This window comes from Acipenser ruthenus, chromosome 19 (genome assembly GCF_902713425.1).
Source record: "Acipenser ruthenus chromosome 19, fAciRut3.2 maternal haplotype, whole genome shotgun sequence".
NCBI lineage: Eukaryota > Metazoa > Chordata > Actinopteri > Acipenseriformes > Acipenseridae > Acipenser > Acipenser ruthenus.
The window spans coordinates 12,283,072-12,295,092 of record NC_081207.1 but is presented as its reverse complement, the minus strand read 5'-3'; positions in this window follow the sequence as shown (position 1 = coordinate 12,295,092).

Sequence of the window (12,021 nt, the reverse complement as noted above, 5' to 3'; positions counted from 1 at the left end):
GTGTCCGGGAGCCCAGGCTGAGGGATCCGACCCCCAGGCGCCGGTCTGTGGAACAGGGGTGGTGGAGGTAGTCTCCTCACCTCCCCACCCCCCTCCCCATCTCCCCACCGGGAGGGGAGCCCCTGGCCATGAAGGCGGCAGCTGGAGCTCCACTTCTCCCTCGTACTCTGTAACTGGTGGCTCCCAAGGCGATGCAGAGCAGTAGGCAACCCCAGGCGAAGCGGGACCCTCGAGAGGCGACCAAAGGCGAAGCGGAGCAGCAGGCAACCCCCGGGCGAAGCAGAGCAGCAGGCAACCCCCTGGCAAAGCAGAGCAGCAGGCATCCTTGGGCGGTGGGGCTGGTGTTGCTGCCAGTTCCTGCGGCAGCAGTGAAAAGGCTGGCAACTTCAAGGCTGGCTCCTCCAGCCCCAGCAACTCCTCAGTCAACAACAAATGACCCCCAGGTGATCCAATACAGGAATCCCTGGGCAGTCCGTGTGTGGCATCCCCGGGCGGTGCAGGTAGTGCTGCCGGCTCCTCCGACAGCAGGGGAAAGGCTGCCGGCTCCTCCGACAGCAGGGGAAAGGCTGCCGGCTCCTCTGATACCACAGCGCGTTGGTAGTCAGTGGAAGGTCGCTGCAGAGGTCCCCCTCCACATCCATCAGCCAATCCCAAATTTCTTGGGACGAGGGTGAACCCGGTGGCACTGGAGCTGCCGGTGTTGCTGCTGATGCATGGGCCGGCGCATAGGGGCATCCGGCCCAGTTGTGCCCATCCTCCTCGCAGCGACCACACCAGTCAGCTGGTGGCTTCTCTGGACATGCCCGTCAGCGATGGTCCTCCTTCCTGCACCAGGAGGACCACGGGAACAAGCTGGCTGGGTCCTCCAGCTGTTGCTGTTGCAGCTTCTGCTGCTGCTTGCTCTTCTTGCCCATTTTTTTTTTCCCCCCAAAAAAAAAAAAAAAAAACTGCACTTCCGCTCCAAGTCTCCAGGGGGCGCTATCCCACTCTAACACCACTTGTGGCAGGATAGCCGCAGAGGGAAGACTCAGAGACAGAAAATGCAGCGAAACAAAAATATTTTAATTGATAAAAAACACAAATAAACAAACACGAGGGCCAAACAAAAGGTATAAACGCTAAACACAAGGTTTCAAACAAAACTCTGGAACAAAATAAATCAGATTAAACAAGTATTTCTACAGACAACACTTACTCTGTGTCTCTCAAACAAAAGCACTCCAAACCACACTCCCAGACAAAGGGTTACAGCTGTCTTTTATGGTCTGTGGCTGGAGCCCAATTAGCCAATAATTAACAATTAAGGCTCCAGCCACATCCACACATGTATTTTGCAAAGAGGAATTTAACACCCTCCCTGCCGATCCAAACCAAACAAGAATTCTAATAAAACATAATAAAAACAACAAAATAATAACAATAATAACAACACAAATTATAGGGGCAAGCTGGCACCCCATCACAGCATACTTGTGTTTTCCAGATAGCAGGAAATTGATGAAACCAGTGGCAATGTCAATGTTCTTGCGAATTTGCTTAATACAAATGCAAATGTGATACATTTACTACCAAACTAAATACAAATGCAAATATGTGACAAATGCTAAATGGACTTCAAATACTTTCCCATACAACACATGTTAATTTATTAACATGAATTTGGCAGAGGCCTTTATCCAAGTTGACATACAAGGAAAGCAGTTTATATAATAACAATATAAACACAGTAATAACGTAGTTCATAATAATTAACAGGTATGTACCAATATAGGAAGCAAGTTACATAAAACAGTGTTTCCCAATCTTGGTCCTGAGGATCCAGTGTTTGCTGATTTGTGTTCCAACTGAGCTTTAAATTACGAATTGAACCCTCAATTGAATGAATAAAATGTCTAATCAGAGCATTTGAATTATTTGTAGAAATGGCTGGCTGCACAGGCATCAATTAACACTAATCTAGGACTACCTAATGTTAACTCAGGTAAGGTAGTCCATTAGTGCTGATCAGGGTTTGTAAACGCAGCCAAAAGAGTTGGATATTTCAAGTTATTTCTAACATTGCATTAAGTCACTAATTGTTAGTTCAATTGGGGGATCAATTTAATAATTGAGAACTCAGCTGGAACACAAACAGCAGACAGGTTTGTGAAAAACTGACATAAATGATGAGATATATGTGAGATATATGTATATATTTATATATGTGTGCAGGGGCGAAGCTAGGATTAGATTTTTACTGAGGCAAAAAAAAAAAAGTTGAACAAACCTCTTGCAGATAATGTTCATGTTACAAAGGTAAAAGTTATCATCTTATAAAGCCTGGAGACTGTTCATGCAAACTGCAAAGCAATATTAAGTCCCTTGGATGATGATGTTATTGTTAAACTTTGATTACCCATATTATTTCAAAGATTAAAACTAATTGTCTCCCAGCAAAACCACAGCAACCTAAAATGACCATATTCACACTGTCAGAAATATATGATTTTAAAAGGACAAGAATATAAAATCAATATTAATAAGTAGATGGGTTCATACCTTTATTGACTTGCATTTGGTTCACTGCTACTTAAGTTGCCTTACACTGCTGGGACTGGTAACTACTGTTGACTGGTAAGACTGGTGCTGATACTGCTGGGACTGGTGCTGACACTGGGACTGGTGCTGACACTGTTGGGACGTGCTGACACTGTGACTGGTGCTGACACTGCTGGGACTGGTGCTGACACTGCTGGGACTGGTGCTGACACTGGACTGGTCCTGACACTGCTGGGACTGGTGCTGACACTGGGACTGGTGCTGACACTGCTGGAACTGGTGCTGACACCGGGACTGGTGCTGACACTGTGACTGGTGCTGACACAAAAAAAAGATTTATCAAAACATATTGCAGCTAAACATCACATTGTGCAGGGGAAAAACAACAATATAAATGATAAATTCCCTTAACATTGATTCTTACCAAGAGTTGGCTTCTTTAGAAAGAAATGTGTAATTGGTTGTTTTTATCTCCATTTCATGTTGGTGCTGCACTGTAAACCAGAGCAGCCTACAGAGTAACTTGGGAAACTGACTAATGCCCACGTTTGGCCAAGCTAAGTACAGGTGTAGCTTGCAGAGGGTGTGAGTTGGGGGCAGCAATAGGAGAATGTGCTGGAAAACTCCAGAATCAGTAGGCAATTTAAATATCAATCGATGATTGGTGTTCTGCTGATTGGGGTTGTTCCAAGTCACATAAAAGGGCTCTGGTTGCAACACTTGGGGTTGGTTCATGGGAACGCGTAGGACTTGCATAAAAAGGGAATTAATAGGAATACCAGCAGAGGTGAAATCTTTTCTTCATAGAGCCCAGAAACCTGGCATGAGGAAAAGGATCCGGAAGCCAGACGAGGGGCCTAAAGAAGGAGATAGTCGGAAGACCTCTGGCTGTTTAATCTAGTTTATATTTCCCTTACTGCATGTTTGTTTAAATTTCAGTTTTGTTTGTCATCATTTTTTTTTAAATAATAAACCTGGAACTATCTCGACGGAGGAGTAGAAACGGGACTCTGCTTGTTTTTTTATGACAGCCATCCTGTGACAAACCCATTAAATGCAGGGCTACCTATTCAACATAGATACATAAAGCGAATAAGAAGCTGAGCGATTGGCATATGTAGCAAGTGTACCCGCTGTTCTGCCCCAGTAAACCACGTTGGGCCGGGCTAAATACAGGTGTAGCTTGCAGAGGGGGTGCCCCTCGCTGGGTACCTGCAGAGAAATCAGCGATCCAACATGACTTAACCCATTAAATGCAAAGCTACTTATTCAACGTAGATACATAAAGAGCGAATCAGAAGCTGAGCAATTGGCATATGTGGCATATTTACCTGCTGTTCTTCCCCAGTAAACCACATTGGGCCGGGCTAAATACAAGTGGGGCTTGCAGAGGGATTGCCCCTTGTCAAGTACCGACAGAGCAATCAGCAGCCCAACATGATTTAACCCGTTAAATGCAAGGCTACCTATTCAACATAGATACATAAAGAGCGAATAAGAAGCTGAGCGATTGGCATATGTAGCAAGTGTACCCGCTGTTCTGCCCCAGTAAACCACGTTGGGCCGGGCTAAATACAGGTGTAGCTTACAGAGGGGGTGCCCCTCGCTGGGTACCTGCAGAGAAATCAGCGGCCCGACGTGATTTAACCCGTTAAATGCAAAGCTACTTTTCAACGTAGATACATAAAGAGCGAATAAGCGGAGCAATTGGCATATGTGGCATATTTACCCGCTGTTCTTCCCCAGTAAACCACGTTGGGCCGGGTTAAATACAAGTGGGGCTTGTAGGAGGGTTGCCCCTCTTCAGGTACCTGCAGAGAAATCGGCAGGCCAAAGTGATTTAACACTTTAAATGCAAGGTTACTTCTTCAACGTAGACAAATACATTTATGCACTTAAAAGCTTGCGAATAAAAAGCTGGCCGAATAAGAAGCTGGCGAATAAGCCAACTTCAGCCTCGTGTTTTACAGTGTAAATGTATGAAAAGAAGACAGACGCAGCCATAATACAGTCAAATTTAATGTCACTTCTGTTAATGTCACACTCTGCTTATTCTCATCAAATTGAAATGTCCCAGCCCGAATATAATGCATGCTGTGACTCTGATGTTTTGTTTTTAAAATGTATTAATGATCAATGCATTGCTGAGTTTGTTGCGCTCACGTATCAGGTGGTGTCTGGAATGATCCAAATGCAATTAAAACAGCTGGTGGAGGCGTGAAATAAATCTATGTATAACTTCTCTTATGCAATTATTTCAATAGCGATTAATACCCTTTGCGGTCCATTTCAATAAATTAAAAGTAAATCAGCTCATTTTTGCTGTTTAAGCTACTATTTGTTAATAATACAAGTAAAACTTCAAAGAAAAGTTTGAAGTATCTGGTATTGCCAGGCAGTCTCCCATCCAAGTACCAACCAAACAAGCATATTATTATTATTTTTCAGCAGACACACTTATCCAGGCCAACTTACAATTGTGACATACACATTACCCATTTATACAGCCAGGTTTTTTACTGGACCAATCTCGATAAAACAGCAATGTGTCCCCCACATGTGATTGACTACTCTTGACCGCTATTCCACAGATGCTGCAAGTGACGGATCGCTCATGTCTCGTTGTATAAGGCAACGGAAAATTCACAATTTCACGTATTTGACTACCTACCATGAAAAATGTAAATATTGTTGATTTCTGGCTGAGATATGAAACCAGATTCCGAAACATGGCAAAAATTGCACGCTGTTTTTTGTCAATTCCACCAAACTCTGTGTATGCAGCACGAGAAGTTTCTGCACATGGACAGGTTTTTACACAACAAAGACAAATCACAAGTGTTGAAACTGCAACAAGATGCATGATTATTATTATTATTTATTTTAGTACAGCAGCAGTGTCCCCCACCTGGGATTGAACCCACGACCCTTCGGTCAAGAGTTCAGAGCCCTAACCACTATTCCACAGGCTGTGTGGTCCAGTGGTTAAAGGGCTTCTAACCAGGAGATCCCCGGTTCAAATCCCACCTCAGCCAGTGACGCATTGTGTGACTGAGCAAGTCACTTAACTTTCTTGTGCTCCATCTTTCAGGTGAGACATAATTGGAAGTGACTCTGCATCTGATGCATAGTTCACACACCCTAGTCTCTGTATGTTGCCTTGGATAAAGGTGTCTGCTAAATAAACAAATAATAATAAAACAGCAGCACTCTCCCCCACCTGGTATTGAACCCACAACCCTGTGGTCAAGAGTCCAAAGCCCTAACCACTGCTCACGGGCCAGATAATTTTGTCTGTGCGTGTGTGAGTGTGCGTGCGTGTGTGTGTGTGTGCGTGTGTGTGTGTGTGAGAGAGCATGCTTGCGTGCGTGTCATATATAATTTAGTGTGTGTAAAGAAAAACAGTTTTGTCACTTGCACTAAACCCTGTTTTTAACATTTTGTTTTTCAAAGTCAGCATAACGCTATACAACACAGTCCGTTTAATTACTGTATGAACATAGCATACAAGTTTTAAATGTTTACGAAACTTGACAATGTTGTCGAATTTGTCATTCAAACTTGTTTTGTTTTAATCAGTTTTGTCTGCTTGTTACTTTTTTCAGCCAACACATTGAAATGACCCTTGTTTGTTACATTTTAAAAGACTGTTTTAAATGTTACAATGTAAATGTTGACTCAGTAGCTACCATTAAATGTTTCAACCTTGTTGACTTTCTTTGATGCGCTATTAATTTTAGGCAACTTGCAATATATACTTTTTATATAGGTATATACATGTCAATTGCTGTGGATAAACACATCAGCCAAATCAATTAATATGACATGTAGTTGCTATTTATTAATTTATTTATACATTTATAATATAAACATGTATTCACTTCTACATTTATTTATTTATTTAAATGTATTAATTTCTAAATGTATTTATTGCTCTACGCATTTATTTAAATAATTTATTTATCTTCCAAATAAATTATTCCTTTATTTATTTTTAATTAAACGAGGAACTACAATTTATCAGAGATTTAGACAAGGAAGCTACATGCCACTCTTGTGTGCAATTCCATTCTATGGTATCTACCAAACAAACAGGAAACTAGAAATTTTCAAACAGGAAATCGAAAATTTCTAGAATCGAGCCGCACCTTCAGGTTTTCAGCGAAAGCTTGTCAGGCTTGGATGTAAGCTTAAAAAATGAACACATTTCAACAAATGCGCAGTGGTGCAGCGGGATAAGGTCGTGTGCACTTCAAAGACGTCATGTTGCAAGTTCAAACCACGATATTATTTATTTATTTTTTCCTGCGATATGTGCTGTTTTAAAACATAAATAATTTGTTTAATATACATGGTGTGGATATCAAACTGCTTGCATACCCTGGTTTGTTTTGATGCTGACCAACATGTGGAATCACATGATTGGTAGATGTCCAGTTAGTTAGATGTTCTGTTTGAATAGTTGCTACACACCCTTAAAAGTAGACGGAAGAGGAAGAAGAATTTTACCTTAGTTTGATGACTTATATCTCATTGTGTATAAGAGGTATGTATGTTTTTTTTCACATTTGAGGTAAGAAAGTTTCAGACTTTTGATACTGATACAGATGGTAATTCTAAGTGATTTACTGTTCCTCTCATTATATATATATATATATATATATATATATATATATATATATATATATGCTTGTTACTTTTAATATATATATATATATATTTATATATATATATATATATATATATTGTGAAAGATTGGTAGTGTATTAGACTCCTCAAGTTTGCGCAGGCAGGACAATCAGGCCGTGTTCCCCACAATCACACTTCCCCAGATTGTTCTCCCCTGCTCCCTTTTAAACTGTCTAACCCCGCGTCACTAATTGGCGCTGAGGTTTCTGGGGTGTGTAGTTTTCTTCAGAGACGACATTTCTTAAAGCGTCCCTGCTCTTTTTTCACATATATATATATATATATATATATATTTTTAAAGAATGAAAAATACAATTCTTACTGCAAAAATCAATAAACCATTTCATGTGGTTTTATGTAAGTTGCTTTTAGTCTGATTCTACCCAATATTTAATGAGGATTGTTTTTAGCTCCTAAATGGTATGTAAATAAAAACTAAAAATATTGAGATGCTGTGACAGGCTAGCTGCAGGAATGACGTCACACAGACAGACAGTACTGGAGTTGAAACTGAAGTGCAATGGCTGTGCTCAGTGCGTTTAATAAACAAATAAAACAGAAAACAGGACACGGCACTTGAGGCCAAAATAAATAGACAAACAAAACGGATTAACACTAAACAAACAGTGGACGGACAGACAAACAAACACGGTGAGTCTAAACACTTATTATTATTTTAGTTTCTTTTTCCTCCTCTCTACACCCGTTCTCAACTCACCGAACACACAACCCTGAGTGACTGAAACGTGCATCTATATATACTGTTGTGCCGGGATTCAATTACTAATTAATTATTGCCCTAATTGCTTCTCCTAACTTGGGCTTTTGTGTTTGATATCACCCCTTTAAACGACTGTTGCATTTTTCTAACTTGTTTTTTTACATTGACAATGTTTTTGTTATAGATAAATAAAATACAGAAAGAAAACTTCCCTTCAATGACAAGTCCCCCCCAGAGTCTCGCACAGCGCACAGTTCGATTCAGTTCGTAAGTAAGGAACAGAAGACGATGGTGATGATGATAAATAAGAATTACAAATTTTACCTAAGTTTGACGACTTATATCTTAATATATCTCAATGTGTATAAGAGGTATTTACGTTTTTTTCACATTCAGTCTAAGAAAGCTTAAAACTTTATGTTTAAAGTGGAATCAATATTTTTTCTGGAGCAATATGTAAAAGTGCAGTGTGTCCCTGTCACACGGCTAGCTGAGTGGTGACGTCAGAACCAGAAGATAAATAACACAGACAGGACGGATGAAATGAAATGATGAAGGCGTTTGCTTGCGCCGGTTTATTATAAATAAAAAGGTTTGAACAAAACACAGGACACGGTACTTTAGCCAAAACAAACAGACAAAACAAACAGACACTAACAAACAGGGACGAATACTAAACAAACACGTACCACGTAGCAATTCCTCACTCTCTCCCGTTCCTTCGCCCTGAACACACAACCCCGAGTGAATGAAATGTGCATCTATATATACTGTTGTGCTGGGATTCAATTACTAATTAATTATTCACTTGAATCCCAGTACGTGAATTAATTATGTGCAACCTCATGCTCACATATTAATTACTTTAAATGCACGTGAAGTGATGTGCAATCCTCGTGCTTATATACAATTATACATTTTAAATAACTCGTGCTACACACACCCATTTATATCCCGTGCAGCCAACTACAATACACCAACATTAAACACACCACATGCAACATATAACACAGAAATGCACACAGGGGCAGGACACATTGCCACAGTCCCCCACCAGCGATTGAACCTATTACCCTCTAGTATGTAGTGAAGCGCCCTAACCATTACGCCACTGACATATATTGCCAAATGTAAACACTAAGCTATGGCTCACAAGTGTCATGGATATAATAGGCTATCGCTATAATATATATTTTACATTTTTTTTTATAATATATGGGTAGGCCTATATAAATATCAATTGCTCTGGATAAAAACATCAACCAAATCAATTAGTGACATGTATTTTCCTGGCTTGCCATTTATTAATTTATGTAAGTTTAAAAATTATATACAGTACATTTCACCAACTACCCAGAGGCGCAGCGAGTTGGAAGTTCAAACCTAAGGATTTTTTTTTTTTTTTTGTGATAATAGCTTAGTGTGACTGGTATGGATATCAAAGTGCTTGCGTTCCGTAGTTTATTTTGATGTACACCGAGTCAGGCCGTTTTCTCAATGTAACCGGTGTGAACGAGTGGTAGTGTGGTGCCGTTAGTCTCCGGCGTTTTCTTCCTATTTTTAGACACTGGACAGACTCCGTAGTCAGGTGAGTAATCTTTATTTACAATATTTACACAGGCTTTTGGCTTATTCAATTCTCTACGCCCTGTGCGGGCTACTAACTAACTCACTTCTTCAGCCCTCTCTTTCAGGTCCAAGCTCTCTTCTATCTCTTTCAGGTCCAAGCTGCTGTAGTCTTCGTTTTGGTAATACACTTGGTTATTTTACTACCAGTGTTAAAAAGGTGTTTCCTCCGGGTGGAGTAAACCAGGAACACAGGTAGAGTAAGTAGAAGCTCCCTCTGCTGGAGTGAGCCGGAACCACGGGTACATTAAGTAGAAGCTCCCTCTGCTGTACTGAGCTGGAACCACAGGTAAGTATAGTAGAAGCTCCCTCTGCTGTACTGAGCTGGAACCACAGGTAAGTATAGTAGAAGCTCCCTCTGCTGTACTGAGCTGGAACCACAGGTAAGTATAGTAGAAACTCCCTCTGCTGGAGTGAGCTGGAACCAGAGTAAGCTTGGTGCAGGCTCCCTCTGCTGGAGTGTTCCAGAAGCACAGGTGAGTTGGGTACAGGTTCCCTCTGTTGGAGTGACCCAGGAGCACAGGTAAGTTGGGCACAGGCCCCCTCTGCTGGAGTGGTCCAAGAATACAGGTAAGTTGGGTGTCGGCTCCCCTTTAATATTCTCCTGGAACACAGACAAACAGACAACCAAAACTTCCCTTGCTGGAATGATCCAGGGGCATACACGCTTATGAACAAGTGGTTATGGGGAAGCTGCCACCACTAACGAGTTCCAGAATGTCTGTAGAATAAAGCTGGCCTCCTTGATAGAACGAAATCCCGTGGAACGGCGGGGTTTGAACAGAACAGTCCCGAAACAATAAATGAAACACTTTTTAATTCCCAGCGTCCCGTGTCTGAGTCCTGGTTGAATAAAGCACCTCTCTCACAAGCTGCTGTCTCGCTGCGCCTGCAGCTACTGTGTACAGCGAGTCCGGGGTTGGTTTCTCTTTCATTTACCACACAGCACTTTAATGCTTCAGCGTAGCCTGTTCTCTCTCTGCGCCGACTAAGCGCTTGCTGAGTATTTTACACGGCAGTAACACAGTTCGTTGTAGCAAAACAAACAGATATCAAAATAAATCGGAGCAAACAAAAAGCCGCCTCAACAAGAGAATAAACACATACAGCTGCACTTTGTATAAACAAAACAAAAGCTGTCTCAACCCGAGAATAAACACACAAAGCTGTGCTCTAAAAGACTGACTACCACTGAAAAGACTCGTACTTACTATTACTTAGAGGAAAGTCACAAACAGAATAAACCCAATGTTGGTTAGGCAGGACAATCCAGCGGTGTTCCCCACGATCACCCCGATTGTTCTGCCTGGCTTCCTTTTAAAGCCCTGTTACCCCGCCCCTCCAATTTACCCTGGGCTTTCTGGGGTATGCAGTTTTTCTTCCCGCGACGCCATTTCTTAAAGGCGTCACCACCCTTATCTTCACACCGGATACTGCTGGTTTTAAAACCGGAAGCTGGCGATTTTCAGTTGATTTTCAGTCGATTTTCAGTCAAACACGTCAAGTACGGATGTAAGCTTCAGAATTGGAGGCATTCCAACAGCTGACCGGTGGCACAGCGTGCTAAAGCGTGTCTGTATCAGCATAGAAATCTCTTGCTGCAGCTTCGAACCTTGTTTTTTTTTCTTCTCGCGAGTAACAACGGAAGATGATGATGATGAAAAAAGGAGAATGACAATTTTACCTTACTTTGACGACTTATATCTCAGTGTGTATAAGAGGTATTTACGTTTTTTTTCACATTCAATCTAAGAAAGCTTAAAACTTTATATTTAAAGTGGAATTGTACTTCTAAGTTATTTAGTTTTGCCGCTGCAACATTCTCAAAACAGCAAAACTCTTGGTGCTGTATAGAGAGTCTCGGCAGTTCCGCCAAATTTTTCTAACTTGTACGAGGAACTACCTTTTCTCTCAATTGAGATAAGGTATTCTGAAGCTGTTGAATGCAGTGGTCTGTATATTGTACCATGTGTTATACTACTAATTGATAAAATATATCAATGTTTTAGTGTGTTGACATTGCACTGGACATTTACTAATGTACCCTCAGTCAGTTTGGAACACATGGAAGTTACAGTGGTTGTTGGGCCAGGACTAATGCAACTGACTCTTCAATCTTCTTTTTAAACTCACTCTTTTTATTTTTATCTAACCTTAGATATGCAACCAGGGAATTAGCTGACATATTCTCAGGTGGACCTATCCTTCTCCTGATCTCCTCTGCTGTCACATTGTATCTTTGGGGTAAAGGTATAAGAATAATAAGATACAGAATATGGCCAACATTGCAAAATTGATACACAAATGTAAATTTAATTAAACCATAAAAAGGTATTTACTTAATTCAGAATTAATTTAATTCTTCATTAAGCCTTTGGAATGAACTTGAGAACACTTAAATTATGGAATGTTCCAATATCACATTAATCTGTTTATTTATGTTATAT